This window comes from Oncorhynchus mykiss, chromosome 24 (assembly GCF_057628025.1).
Source record: "Oncorhynchus mykiss isolate SJ-2025 chromosome 24, ASM5762802v1, whole genome shotgun sequence".
NCBI lineage: Eukaryota > Metazoa > Chordata > Actinopteri > Salmoniformes > Salmonidae > Oncorhynchus > Oncorhynchus mykiss.
In genome coordinates, this window is record NC_143045.1 from 676,793 (window position 1) to 691,988 (window position 15,196).

Consider the following 15,196-nt stretch of genomic DNA (forward strand, 5'->3'; position numbering starts at 1 on the left):
AAATTCACCCAAAAGGTATTTTGATGTACATAACCTGCAAATGTGAAAATGACTGCATTCAACCCTGTCTAGATCAGTCAATTTTTAACATAAAGACTTTAAACTCAGGATTCTGTAAGAGAATACCCCAAGCAAGATATGTGTTTACGTATAGCTTCCTGTGCCAACCGGAAGTGCCTTTAATTGGGTCACACTGTCTGTTTTGAACTTGCATTGGCCAAGTGCCCACATCAACCTACAATTTACTCATAACCCACTTCCAGGAGCACCCCATCACTCACCTTACCATATCAGGGTTACAGTCACATATAGGCTGGACCTGTGGGCCTCTGGACCTGTGGGCAGCACGGGAGTGGATCCAGAACCTACAGACAATAACACCAAATGGCCTGTATTAGAAAATGGGTTTTAACAGACAGGAAAATGGATGGAGAAGAACATGGTTTTATTCATAATTTATTTCTACTCTATATATTTATGGTTTGTTTGGTTTTAGTTTGGCACTTCCTCTTTTAGGTTTTTCCTTTCCTTTAACAAAACAATGAAACCATTTAAATGCACAATATGGCGTTTATGTTCATATTTAACAACACTATGGTTGAATGAATCTCTCACCACATCGACTTCTGCACTGCCACCCAGAAAAAGAGGCAACTTGGAGCTTACCTCAGTTTAATTTATGATCCTAGGAGGACATCTACGGGCCTTTAAGTATTACACCAAATGGCAAGGTGGCAGATTGGAATTTTAAGGGAAATAAACCAATACTAGTCTTGGGAGACTCAAATGTTAATAGAATCCCTCCATTTCATAACCCATAACCCATACAAGTGGAGAGTTACCCTGGAGCAACATTTTACCATTTCAAAAAGGTCCTGGAGAAAACAGAGGTTCATTTAGACACCAGCATGCATAGTGGTTCTCTCGGTGGGCATAAACAATATGGATAATGACCCATACAAAACATCAAACAGAATGCATCAATGCACAAGGAAGCAAGAGTCACTTTTTCCCTAATGCAATTATTTACATCCCCATTATTAACCACTCACACCTCCTTTCACCAGATCGAAAACGGAACCTCAAAGTCATTAACGGTTACATCACCACACATGGCCCATTTCTCTTGGAGATACCACATGATGAATTCCACACAACAGACCTGATACACTGAACAACAACCACAGCAGACCTCATTTTTAAGAATTGGTGTGAGCAGCTAAATTTAGAATAGGCTCTACCCACAATTTGGACCCACACCACACCCTTCTTTTCCCCCCAACCCCCTGTACTCTTTTCCCCCCAACCCTCCCCCCTTTCCTCCCCCAGTTGCTTTCTTAGATTACCCAGCAGAGGGGGTAGTTGACCCCCTCTCATCATGAATTTATCCAAGTCTTTTCAACTCACAACAGCACAGACCCAACTTTTGGAGAGGGGGGGTTGTCTTTCATTTCACTCTACACTCCAAATGTCATATATGTATATAATCACTTGCACATTTAGCAAAAAACACTACATTGGGGAAACCCAGTATACAATAGAAAATAGACTTAAACAGCATTCTATACAATATCAAACGGGCCCATTTACACACAGAACTAGTGACTCATTTCCAGGATCACCCCATCAATGAACGCAATGAAAGCACTTATGCTGATTATAGACACTTAACCTGTTAGAGCTCTAGGGGCGCTATTTCATTTTTGGATAAAAAACGTTCCTGTTTTAAGCGCGATATTTTGTCACGAAAAGATGCTCGACTATGCATATTCTTGACAGTTTTGGAAAGAAAACACTGAAGTTTCAGAATCTGCAAAGATTTTGTCTGTAAGTGCCCCAGAACTCATTCTACAGGCGAAACCAAGATGATGCATCACCCAGGAATTAGCAGAATTTCTGAAGCTCTGTTTTCCATTCTCTCCTTATATGGCTGTGATTGCGCAACGAATGAGCCTACACTTTCTGTCGTTCGCCCAAGGTCTTAGCAGCATTGTGACGTATTTGTAGGCATATCATTGGAAGATTGACCATAAGAGACTACATTTTCCAAGTGTCCGCCTGGTGTCCTGCGTCGAATTCGGTGCGCAATTGCCAGCTGCTTCTACTTTACCATTTGATTCAGGGGAGAAAGCATGTGTCCAAGAACGATGTATCAATGAAGAGATATGTGAAAAACACCTTGATGATTGATTCTAAACAACGTTTGCCATGTTTTCAGTCGATATTATGGAGTTAATTTGGAAAAAAGTTTGCGTTTTGAGGACTGAATTTATGGATTTTTTTCTAATACACAAGGAATCTTTTTGGAAAAACTGAGCATCTGCTATCTAACTGAGAGTATCCTCATTGAAAACATCAGAAGTTCTTCAAAGGTAAATGATTTTATTTGAAGGCTTTTATGTTTTTGTTAATGTTGCGTGCTGGATGCTAACGCTAATGCTAACGCTAAATGCTAACGCGAAATGCTAACTCTAGCTAGCTACTTTTACACAAATTATTGTTTTCCTATGGTTGAGAAGCATATTTTGAAAATCTGAGATGACAGTGTTGTTTACAAAAGGCTAAGCTTGAGAGATGGCATATTTATTTCATTTCATTTGCGATTTTCATAAATAGTTAACGTTGTGTTATGCTAATGAGCTTGCTGATAGATTTACACAATCCTGGATACAGGGGTTTTTTCATAGCTAAACGTGACGCAGAAAACGGAGCGATTTGTCCTAAACAAATAATCTTTCAGGAAAAACTGAACATTTGCTATCTGAGAGTCTCCTCATTGAAAACATCTGAAGTTCTTCAAAGGTAAATGATTTTTTTGAATGCTTTTCTGTTTTTTTGTGTAAATGTTGCCAGCTGAATGCTAATGCTAAATGCTACGTTAGCCATCAATACTGTTACACAAATGCTTGTTTTGCAATGGTTGAGAAGCATATTTTGAAAATCTGAGATGACAGTGTTGTTAACAAAAGGCTAAGCTTGAGAGCTAGCATATTTATTTCATTTCATTTGCGATTTTCATGAATAGTTAACGTTGCGTTATGGTAATGAGCTTGAGTCTGTATTCACGAACCCGGATCCGGGATGGGGAGATCAGAAAGGTTAATAGCGCGTTTTTAAGTTTCAAAAGATTGCGACTCCCGCCCTTTGCCTCACAATGGTTTGATCCACTGCAGGTCATTAGTTTTGTTGGAAGCCTTCACACACACCTGCTGAATTTGCAGAGCTGGCGCGCAAACTAAAGCAAACGTTAACTATCAAGCTAGCTCACCCTAAAAGTGTTTTGAAACACATAACCTGTCATTATGAAAATCACTGTATTCAAACCTGTGTAGATCAGTCAATTCTTAACTTAAAGACTTAAAACTCAGGATTCTGTAAGTGGCTATGTCAATAAAGACATGTGTTTACTTATAGCTTCCTGTGCCAACCGGAAGTGCCTTTAATTGGGTCACACTGTCTGTTTTGAAGGGTTAAAAAAGTCACATCTTTCCAAAACTTCACATGTGTGACTAGGTAACCCTCCTAAACTGTAAATCAGTAATTTCCGCCAGCAGATGTCAAAGAAAAGCTCTCACACACACACACACACACAGCAAGGATGGAGTGAAAAGGTGTGGTGCTGAAAGACACAGAGAGCAGGCAAGGGCATAAACATAATCTCTAGGCCGTGCAGAGTTCAACGAGATATCCCGTAGCTCGCTCGGTCTGAGCGCAGCGACCATGAGAAAAGTAGGCCCAAAATGTCATTTGTTTTGGGTGACAGTGAGAGAACTGCTAGGGTGAGAAGCACAATTCGACCTCAGGTACGTTCCTGAGGTCCTCCCGATCCGTGCAAGCCTAACCTTGGCCGTGTGGCATTAACCCTTAGCAGTTAAAAGAAGGTGTTTACTTCAAACAGTTTGCATTGACTTCTCTCCCCATAGGAATACATTGCCTGCACCTCTAAATTCAACCTGAAGCCTATGTGGGTTATGAATGCCTTATGAACCTGTCTTCTATGACAGTCCATCAGACCACTATGAGGTCTACCTGTGTCGAATCTAAGCATCCTGGAGCATCCGGAAGTGGTTAAATTCACCCAAAAGGTATTTTGATGTACATAACCTGCAAATGTGAAAATGACTGCATTCAACCCTGTCTAGATCAGTCAATTTTTAACATAAAGACTTTAAACTCAGGATTCTGTAAGAGAATACCCCAAGCAAGATATGTGTTTACGTATAGCTTCCTGTGCCAACCGGAAGTGCCTTTAATTGGGTCACACTGTCTGTTTTGAACTTGCATTGGCCAAGTGCCCACATCAACCTACAATTTACTCATAACCCACTTCCAGGAGCACCCCATCACTCACCTTACCATATCAGGGTTACAGTCACATATAGGCTGGACCTGTGGGCCTCTGGACCTGTGGGCAGCACGGGAGTGGATCCAGAACCTACAGACAATAACACCAAATGGCCTGTATTAGAAAATGGGTTTTAACAGACAGGAAAATGGATGGAGAAGAACATGGTTTTATTCATAATTTATTTCTACTCTATATATTTATGGTTTGTTTGGTTTTAGTTTGGCACTTCCTCTTTTAGGTTTTTCCTTTCCTTTAACAAAACAATGAAACCATTTAAATGCACAATATGGCGTTTATGTTCATATTTAACAACACTATGGTTGAATGAATCTCTCACCACATCGACTTCTGCACTGCCACCCAGAAAAAGAGGCAACTTGGAGCTTACCTCAGTTTAATTTATGATCCTAGGAGGACATCTACGGGCCTTTAAGTATTACACCAAATGGCAAGGTGGCAGATTGGAATTTTAAGGGAAATAAACCAATACTAGTCTTGGGAGACTCAAATGTTAATAGAATCCCTCCATTTCATAACCCATAAAAGTGGAGAGTTACCCTGGAGCAACATTTTACCATTTCAAAAAGGTCCTGGAGAAAACAGAGGTTCATTTAGACACCAGCATGCATAGTGGTTCTCTCGGTGGGCATAAACAATATGGATAATGACCCATACAAAACATCAAACAGAATGCATCAATGCACAAGGAAGCAAGAGTCACTTTTTCCCTAATGCAATTATTTACATCCCCATTATTAACCACTCACACCTCCTTTCACCAGATCGAAAACGGAACCTCAAAGTCATTAACGGTTACATCACCACACATGGCCCATTTCTCTTGGAGATACCACATGATGAATTCCACACAACAGACCTGATACACTGAACAACAACCACAGCAGACCTCATTTTTAAGAATTGGTGTGAGCAGCTAAATTTAGAATAGGCTCTACCCACAATTTGGACCCACACCACACCCTTCTTTTCCCCCCAACCCCCTGTACACTCCCCCTTTCCTCCCCCAGTTGCTTTCTTAGATTACCCAGCAGAGGGGGTAGTTGACCCCCTCTCATCATGAATTTATCCAAGTCTTTTCAACTCACAACAGCACAGACCCAACTTTTGGAGAGGGGGGGTTGTCTTTCATTTCACTCTACACTCCAAATGTCATATATGTATATAATCACTTGCACATTTAGCAAAAAACACTACATTGGGGAAACCCAGTATACAATAGAAAATAGACTTAAACAGCATTCTATACAATATCAAACGGGCCCATTTACACACAGAACTAGTGACTCATTTCCAGGATCACCCCATCAATGAACGCAATGAAAGCACTTATGCTGATTATAGACACTTAATAGCGCGTTTTTAAGTTTCAAAAGATTGCAACCCCCGCCCTTTGCCTCACAATGGTTTGATCCACTGCAGGTCATTAGTTTTGTTGGAAGCGTTCACACACACACACACACACACACACACCTGCTGAATTTGCAGAGCTGGCGCGCAAACTAAAGCAAACATTAACTATCAAGCTAGCTAGCTAGCACCCCTCAACTGAAGCTAGACAGGTAACTACCAGCAAACCATTGCTAGCGGTCTTCAGCTAACCTTCAGCGCGGAAAGCTCTCGCCAGTTCGAACAACGCGACTCTAACCAGAGCATAACGGACCTATTATTATTATTTTTTTATCCCCGGATTCCCACCGGATTCCCACCGCAAATGGAACATTTTCAGCTGGGTCTTCACAACTAGCTAACTGCAACCCCGGATGTTAACTCCTGGCTAGCGTTTCCATCCATTTAGCTTGAAGCTAGCCCGGCCAGAGCTCCTGTGCTACCACCGAAGCATACTCCTGGGCTACAATATCCGGACCCACGACAGGTCTATCGATGTCACCGCATGAAGAGGCATAAACAGACTCACCCCATCGCGACGTCCCCCAAAGGCTAACTTTCTAGCCCTTGCTATCTCCTTGCTTGCTAATTCGGCCTGCTAACTGCTAGCTTGTTTAGCCCCGGTCCGCTAACTGCTACCTTGTTCAGCCCCGGCCTACTAACTGTTAGCACAGGCCTGCTAACCGTCTGAATCGCAGCGTCCCAACCACTCACCGGACCAAATATTTTCTTTCAATCTCTTTTCGATTTTTTATTTGATTATACCTTCCGGTAACCTGCCTGTGATACGGAATCGCTATTATTTTTAATTTTTAGAACACATTCAAGAACCTCCAGAAGCTAACCAGCTAACTAGCTATTTAGTCATTGTTAGCCACTGCTAGCGGCCTTTACCTTCTGCACAGCCAGCCAGTTTTCTTAACCTGGATAATACTCGCCAGTCTAGCTTCGCTGCCCCCTGGACACTGATCACTTGGGTACAAAACAGTATACAACCACAGACACAGCTAAGGACAATAATAAAAAGACTACGACCAACACTACATCACAGCAAAACAACGGGACTTTCTCAACGGTACAGACACCCCACGACCTAGACTATTCTACTTACTGTTAAAAGTACACAAGGAACCGGAGACATGGACAATTCCCTTTGAAGTTCCTCCTGGCAGACCGATTGTCTCAGACTGCAATCGTGAATCCTATAACATTTCACAATATATAGATCACCATATCAACCCTCTCTCCACAAGGCACCCCAGCTTTCTCAGGGACACCTACCACTTCATGGAGAGGATTGGACCCATAGTTGTTCCCTCCCATACACACATATTCACGATAGATATTGATAGCCTATACAGCAACAGGAATACAAGCAATTAGAAATATCTTTAAGAGATACCCAGACAACACTAGACCGGACAAAGAAATATTACAACTGTTAGAAATCAGCCTGACTAGCAATGACTTTTTATTCAATGATCATTATTACCTGCAGGTGGAGGGAACAGCTATGGGCAAAAAATGTGCACCTGCTTACGCCAATATATACATGGCTGAATGGGAGAGAGAGGCACTGGCCAAGTGTCCATATCAACCCACTTGTTATTACCGCTTTTTAGATGACATAATAGGAGCCTGGCCCCACGACATCCAGTTATTCACAGATTTTATAAACATTCTCAACGGTCATCATCCATCCATTAAGGTTAAATACACAATTCATCCGCAAGAACGGTTTTTTTCAGTAATAACAATCAATCACAGAAAACACTACACACTAGAGTTTACTTCAAACCAACAGACACACATGCTTTACTTCATAAACACAGTTACCAGAACGAACCAGACCAGACCAAACCAGACCAGACCGAACCAGACCAGACCAGACCGAACCAGACCAGACCGAACCAGACCAGACCATACCATACCGAACCAGACCAGACCGAACCAGAACGAACCAGACCAGACCGAACCAGAACGAACCAGACCAGACCGGACAGGACCAGACCGAACCAGACCGAACCAGACCGAACCAGACCAGACCAGACCGAACCAGACCAGACCATACCGAACCAGACCAGACCGAACCAGACCAGACCAGACCGAACCAGAGCGAACCAGAACGAACCAGACCAGACCAGACCGAACCAGACCAGACCGAACCAGAACGAACCAGACCAGACCAGACCAGACCAGGCCAGACCGAACCAGACCAGACCGAACCAGACCAGACCAGACCGAACCAGACCAGACCGAACCAGACCGGACCAGACCGAACCAGACCGAACCAGACCGAACCAGACCGGACCAGGCCAGACCAGGCCGAACCAGAACGAACCAGACCAAACCAGACCAGACCGAACCAGACCAGACCGAACCAGACCAGACCGAACCAGACCAGACCAGACCGAACCAGACCAGACCGAACCAGACCAGACCATACCATACCGAACCAGACCAGACCGAACCAGAACGAACCAGACCAGACCGAACCAGAACGAACCAGACCAGACCGGACAGGACCAGACCGAACCAGACCGAACCAGACCGAACCAGACCAGACCAGACCGAACCAGACCAGACCATACCGAACCAGACCAGACCGAACCAGACCAGACCAGACCGAACCAGAGCGAACCAGAACGAACCAGACCAGACCAGACCGAACCAGACCAGACCGAAACAGAACGAACCAGACCAGACCAGACCAGACCAGGCCAGACCGAACCAGACCAGACCGAACCAGACCAGACCAGACCGAACCAGACCAGACCGAACCAGACCGGACCAGACCGAACCAGACCGAACCAGACCGAACCAGACCGGACCAGGCCAGACCAGGCCGAACCAGAACGAACCAGAACGAACCAGACCAAACCAGACCAGACCGAACCAGACCAGACCGAACCAGACCAGACCGAACCAGACCAGACCGAACCAGACCGGACCGAACCAGACCGGACCAGACCGAACCGGAGCGAACCAGAACGAACCAGACCATACCAGACCGAACCAGACCGAACCAGACCAGACCGAACCAGACCAGACCGAACCAGAGCGAACCAGAACGAACCAGACCAGACCAGGCCAGACCGAACCAGACCAGACCAGACCAGACCAGAACGAACCAGAGCGAACCAGAACGAACCAGTCCAGACCGAACCAGACCAGACCGAACCAGACCAGGCCAGACCAGACCGAACCAGACCAGACCGAACCAGACCGAACCAGAACGAACCAGACCAGACCGACCAGACCGAACCAGACCGAACTAGACCAGACTGAACCAGACCAGACCGAACCAGACCAGACCAGACCGAACCAGAACAGACCGAACCAGACCGAACCAGACCAGACCAGACCGGACCAGACCAGACCGAACCGTACCAGACCAGACCATACCGAACCAGACCAGACCGAACCAGACCAGACCGAACCAGACCAGACCGAACCAGACCAGACCGAACCAGACCAGACCAGACCAGACCAGACCAGACCAGACCGAACCGTACCAGACCGGACCGTACCAGACCGAACCAGACCAGACCAGACCGAAACAGACCAGACCAGACCGAACCAGACCGAACCAGACCGGACCAGACCGTACCAGACCGTACCAGACCGAACCAGACCAGACCAGACCAGACCGAACCAGACCGAACCAGACCAGACCGAAACAGACCGAACCAGAACGAACCAGACAAGACCAGACCAGACCGAACCAGACCAGACCGGACCAGACCGAACCAGACCCGAACCAGACCGGACCAGACCAGACCGGACCAGACCGTACCAGACCGAACCAGACCGTACCAGACCGGACCAGACCGTACCAGACGGGACCAGACCGAAAAAGAACGGACCAGACCGAACCAGACCAGACCAGACCGAACCAGACCAGACAAGAATAGACCGAACCAGACCGAACCAGACCAGACCGAACCAGACCAAACCAGACAAGACCAGACCAGACCGAACCAGACCGGACCAGACCGAACCAGACCCGAACCAGACCGGACCAGACCAGAACAGACCGAACCAGACCAGACCAGACCATACCGAACCAGACCAGACCAGACCGAACCAGAGCGAACCAGAACGAAACAGACCAGTCCGAACCAGACGGGACCAGACCGGACCAGACCGAACCAGACCAGACCGAACCAGAACGAACCAGACCAGACCGAACCAGACCAGACCGAACCAGACCGAACCAGAACAAAACAGACCAGACCAGACCGAACCAGACAAGACCAGACCGAACCAGACCAGCCCATACCGAACCAGAGCGAACCAGAACGAACCAGACCAGACCGAACCAGACCAGACCAGACCGAACCAGACCGAACCAGAACGAACCAGACCAGACCGGACCAGACCAGACCGAACCAGACCAGACCAGACCGAACCAGACCAGACCGAACCAGACCAGACCGGACCAGACCGAACCAGAGCGAACCAGAACGAACCAGACCAGACCAGACCGAACCAGACCGGACCAAACCAGACCAGAACGAACCAGACCAGACCGAACCAGAGCGAACCAGAGCGAACCAGAACGAACCAGACCAGACCAGACCAGACCGAACCAGACCAGACCGAACCAGACCAGACCGAACCAGACCGGACCAGACCGAACCAGAGCGAACCAGAACGAACCAGACCAGACCGAACCAGACGGGACCAGACCGGACCAGACCGAACCAGACCAGACCGAACCAGAACGAACCAGACCAGACCGAACCAGACCAGACCGAACCAGACCGAACCAGAACAAAACAGACCAGACCAGACCGAACCAGACAAGACCAGACCGAACCAGAGCGAACCAGAACGAACCAGACCAGACCGAACCAGACCAGACCGAACCAGAACGAACCAGACCAGACCGGACCAGACCAGACCGAACCAGACCAGACCAGACCGAACCAGACCAGACCGAACCAGACCAGACCGGACCAGACCGAACCAGAGCGAACCAGAACGAACCAGACCAGACCAGACCGAACCAGACCGGACCAAACCAGACCAGAACGAACCAGACCAGACCGAACCAGAGCGAACCAGAGCGAACCAGAACGAACCAGACCAGACCAGACCGAACCAGACTAGACCGAACCAGACCAGACCGAACCAGACCGGACCAGACCGAACCAGAGCGAACCAGAACGAACCAGACCAGGCCAGACCGAACCAGACCGAACCAGACCAGACCAGACTAGACCGAACCAGACCAGAACAAACCAGACCAGACCGAACCAGACCAGACCGAACCAGACCAGACCGAACCAGACCAGACCGAACCAGACCAGACCGAACCAGACCGGACCGAACCAGACCGGACCAGACCGAACCGGAGCGAACCAGAACGAACCAGACCATACCAGACCGAACCAGACCGAACCAGACCAGACCGAACCAGACCAGACCGAACCAGAGCGAACCAGAACGAACCAGACCAGACCAGGCCAGACCGAACCAGACCAGACCAGACCAGACCAGAACGAACCAGAGCGAACCAGAACGAACCAGACCAGACCGAACCAGACCAGACCGAACCAGACCAGGCCAGACCAGACCGAACCAGACCAGACCGAACCAGACCGAACCAGAACGAACCAGACCAGACCGACCAGACCGAACCAGACCGAACTAGACCAGACTGAACCAGACCAGACCGAACCAGACCAGACCGAACCAGACCGAACCAGACCAGACCAGACCGGACCAGACCAGACCGAACCGTACCAGACCAGACCATACCGAACCAGACCAGACCGAACCAGACCAGACCGAACCAGACCAGACCGAACCAGACCAGACCGAACCAGACCAGACCAGACCAGACCAGACCAGACCGAACCGTACCAGACCGGACCAGACCGAACCAGACCAGACCAGACCGAACCAGACCAGACCAGACCGAACCAGACCGAACCAGACCAGACCGAACCAGACCGGACCAGACCGTACCAGACCGTACCAGACCGAACCAGACCAGACCAGACCAGACCGAACCAGACCGAACCAGACCAGACCGAAACAGACCGAACCAGAACGAACCAGACAAGACCAGACCAGACCGAACCAGACCAGACCGGACCAGACCGAACCAGACCCGAACCAGACCGGACCAGACCGGACCAGACCGTACCAGACCGAACCAGACCGTACCAGACCGGACCAGACCGTACCAGACGGGACCAGACCGAAAAAGAACGGACCAGACCGAACCAGACCAGACCAGACCGAACCAGACCAGACAAGAATAGACCGAACCAGACCGAACCAGACCAGACCGAACCAGACCAAACCAGACAAGACCAGACCAGACCGAACCAGACCGGACCAGACCGAACCAGACCCGAACCAGACCGGACCAGACCAGAACAGACCGAACCAGACCAGACCAGACCATACCGAACCAGACCAGACCAGACCGAACCAGAGCGAACCAGAACGAAACAGACCAGTCCGAACCAGACGGGACCAGACCGGACCAGACCGAACCAGACCAGACCGAACCAGACCGAACCAGACCAGACCGAACCAGACCAGACCGAACCAGACCGAACCAGAACAAAACAGACCAGACCGAACCAGACAAGACCAGACCGAACCAGACCAGCCCATACCGAACCAGAGCGAACCAGAACGAACCAGACCAGACCGAACCAGACCAGACCAGACCGAACCAGACCGAACCAGAACGAACCAGACCAGACCGGACCAGACCAGACCGAACCAGACCAGACCAGACCGAACCAGACCAGACCGAACCAGACCAGACCGGACCAGACCGAACCAGAACGAACCAGACCAGACCAGACCGAACCAGACCGGACCAAACCAGACCAGAACGAACCAGACCAGACCGAACCAGAGCGAACCAGAGCGAACCAGAACGAACCAGACCAGACCAGACCAGACCGAACCAGACCAGACCGAACCAGACCAGACCGAACCAGACCGGACCAGACCGAACCAGAGCGAACCAGAACGAACCAGACCAGACCGAACCAGACGGGACCAGACCGGACCAGACCGAACCAGACCAGACCGAACCAGAACGAACCAGACCAGACCGAACCAGACCAGACCGAACCAGACCGAACCAGAACAAAACAGACCAGACCAGACCGAACCAGACAAGACCAGACCGAACCAGAGCGAACCAGAACGAACCAGACCAGACCGAACCAGACCAGACCGAACCAGAACGAACCAGACCAGACCGGACCAGACCAGACCGAACCAGACCAGACCAGACCGAACCAGACCAGACCGAACCAGACCAGACCGGACCAGACCGAACCAGAGCGAACCAGAACGAACCAGACCAGACCAGACCGAACCAGACCGGACCAAACCAGACCAGAACGAACCAGACCAGACCGAACCAGAGCGAACCAGAGCGAACCAGAACGAACCAGACCAGACCAGACCAGACCGAACCAGACCAGACCGAACCAGACCAGACCGAACCAGACCGGACCAGACCGAACCAGAGCGAACCAGAACGAACCAGACCAGACCAGACTAGACCGAACCAGACCAGAACGAACCAGACCAGAACGAACCAGACCAGAACGAACCAGACCAGAACGAACCAGACCAGACCGAACCAGACCAGACCGAACCAGACCAGACCGAACCAGACCAGACCGAACCAGACCGAACCAGAACAGACCGAACCAGACCAGACCGAAACCAGAGCGAACCAGAGCGAACCAGACCAGATCAGGCCAGACCGAACCAGATCGAACCAGACCAGACCAGACCGAACCAGACCAGACCAGACTGAACCAGACCAGACCGAACCAGACCAGACGCAACCAGACCGAACCAGACCGAACCAGACCAGACCGAACCAGAACAGACCGAACCAGAACAGACCGAACCAGAACAGACCGAACCAGACCGAACCAGGCCAAACCAGACCGAACCAGACCAGACCGAACCAGACCAGACCAGCCGAACCAGACCAGACCGAACCAGACCAGACCGAACCAGACCAGACTGAACCAGACCATACCGAACCAGACCAGACCGAACCAGACCAGACCGAACCAGAGCGAACCAGACCAGACCCAACCAGACCGAACCAGAACGAACCAGACCGAACCAGACCAGACCGAACCAGACCGAACCAGAACGAACCAGACCAGACCAGACCGAACCAGACCAGACCAGACCAGACCAGACCGAACCAGACCGAACCAGACCAAACCGAACCAGACCAGACCGAACCAGACCGGACCAAACCGGACCAGACCGGACCAGACCAGACCGAACCAGACCAGACCGAACCAGACCAGACCAGACCGAACCAGACCGAACCAGACCAGACCGAACCAGACCAGACCGAACCAGACCAGACCAGACCGAACCAGAACAGACCGGACCAGACCAGACCGGACCAGACCAGACCGAACCAGACCAGACCAGACCAGACCGTACCAGACCAGACCAGACCAGACCGAACCAGAGCGGACCAGACCAGACCAGACCGAACCAGACCGAACCAGACCGGACCAGACCGTACCAGACCGTACCAGACCGAACCAGACCAGACCGAACCAGACCGAACCAGACCAGACCGAACCAGACCGAACCAGAATGAACCAGACAAGACCAGACCAGACCGAACCAGACCAGACCGGACCAGACCGAACCAGACCCGAACCAGACCGTACCAGACCGTACCAGACCGAACCAGACCGTACCAGACCGGACCAGACCGTACCAGACGGGACCAGACCGAAAAAGAACGGACCAGACCGAACAAGACCAGACCGAACCAGACCAGACCGAACCAGACCAGACCGAACCAGACCAGACCGAACCAGACCAGACCGAACCAGACCAGACCGAACCAGACCAGACCGAACCAGACCAGACCGAACCAGACCGGACCAGACCAGACCAGTCCGAACCAGAACAGACCGGACCAGACCAGACCGGACCAGACCAGACCGAACCAGACCAGACCAGACCGTACCAGACCGAACCAGACCGAACCAGACCAGAACAGACCAGACCGAACCAGAGCGGAACAGACCAGACCAGACCAGACCGAACCAGACCGAACCAGACCAGACCGAACCAGACCGGACCAGACCGTACCAGACCGAACCAGACCAGACCGAACCAGACCGAACCAGACCAGACCGAACCAGACCGAACCAGAACGAACCAGACAAGACCAGACCAGACCGAACCAGACCAGACCGGACCAGACCGAACCAGACCCGAACCAGACCGGACCAGACCGTACCAGACCGAACCAGACCGTACCAGACCGGACCAGACCGTACCAGACCGGACCAGACCGTACCAGACGGGACCAGACCGAAAAAGAACGGACCAGACCGAACAAGACCAGACCAGACCGAACAAGACCAGACCAGACCGAACCAGACCAGACAAGAATAGACC

At 50.4% G+C, this 15,196-nt stretch overlaps 1 long non-coding RNA gene across 1 annotated transcript; it reads left to right on the forward strand.

Annotated features, from left to right (window-relative positions):
• The first annotated feature begins 1,947 nt into the window (after window positions 1–1,947).
• LOC149972324 (uncharacterized) lies at window positions 1,948–3,107 on the forward strand. Its single transcript, XR_016491256.1, has 2 exons — window positions 1,948–2,372; window positions 2,741–3,107. It is a non-coding gene; the product is annotated as an uncharacterized LOC149972324 (long non-coding RNA).
• The last annotated feature ends 12,089 nt before the right edge of the window (window positions 3,108–15,196 follow it).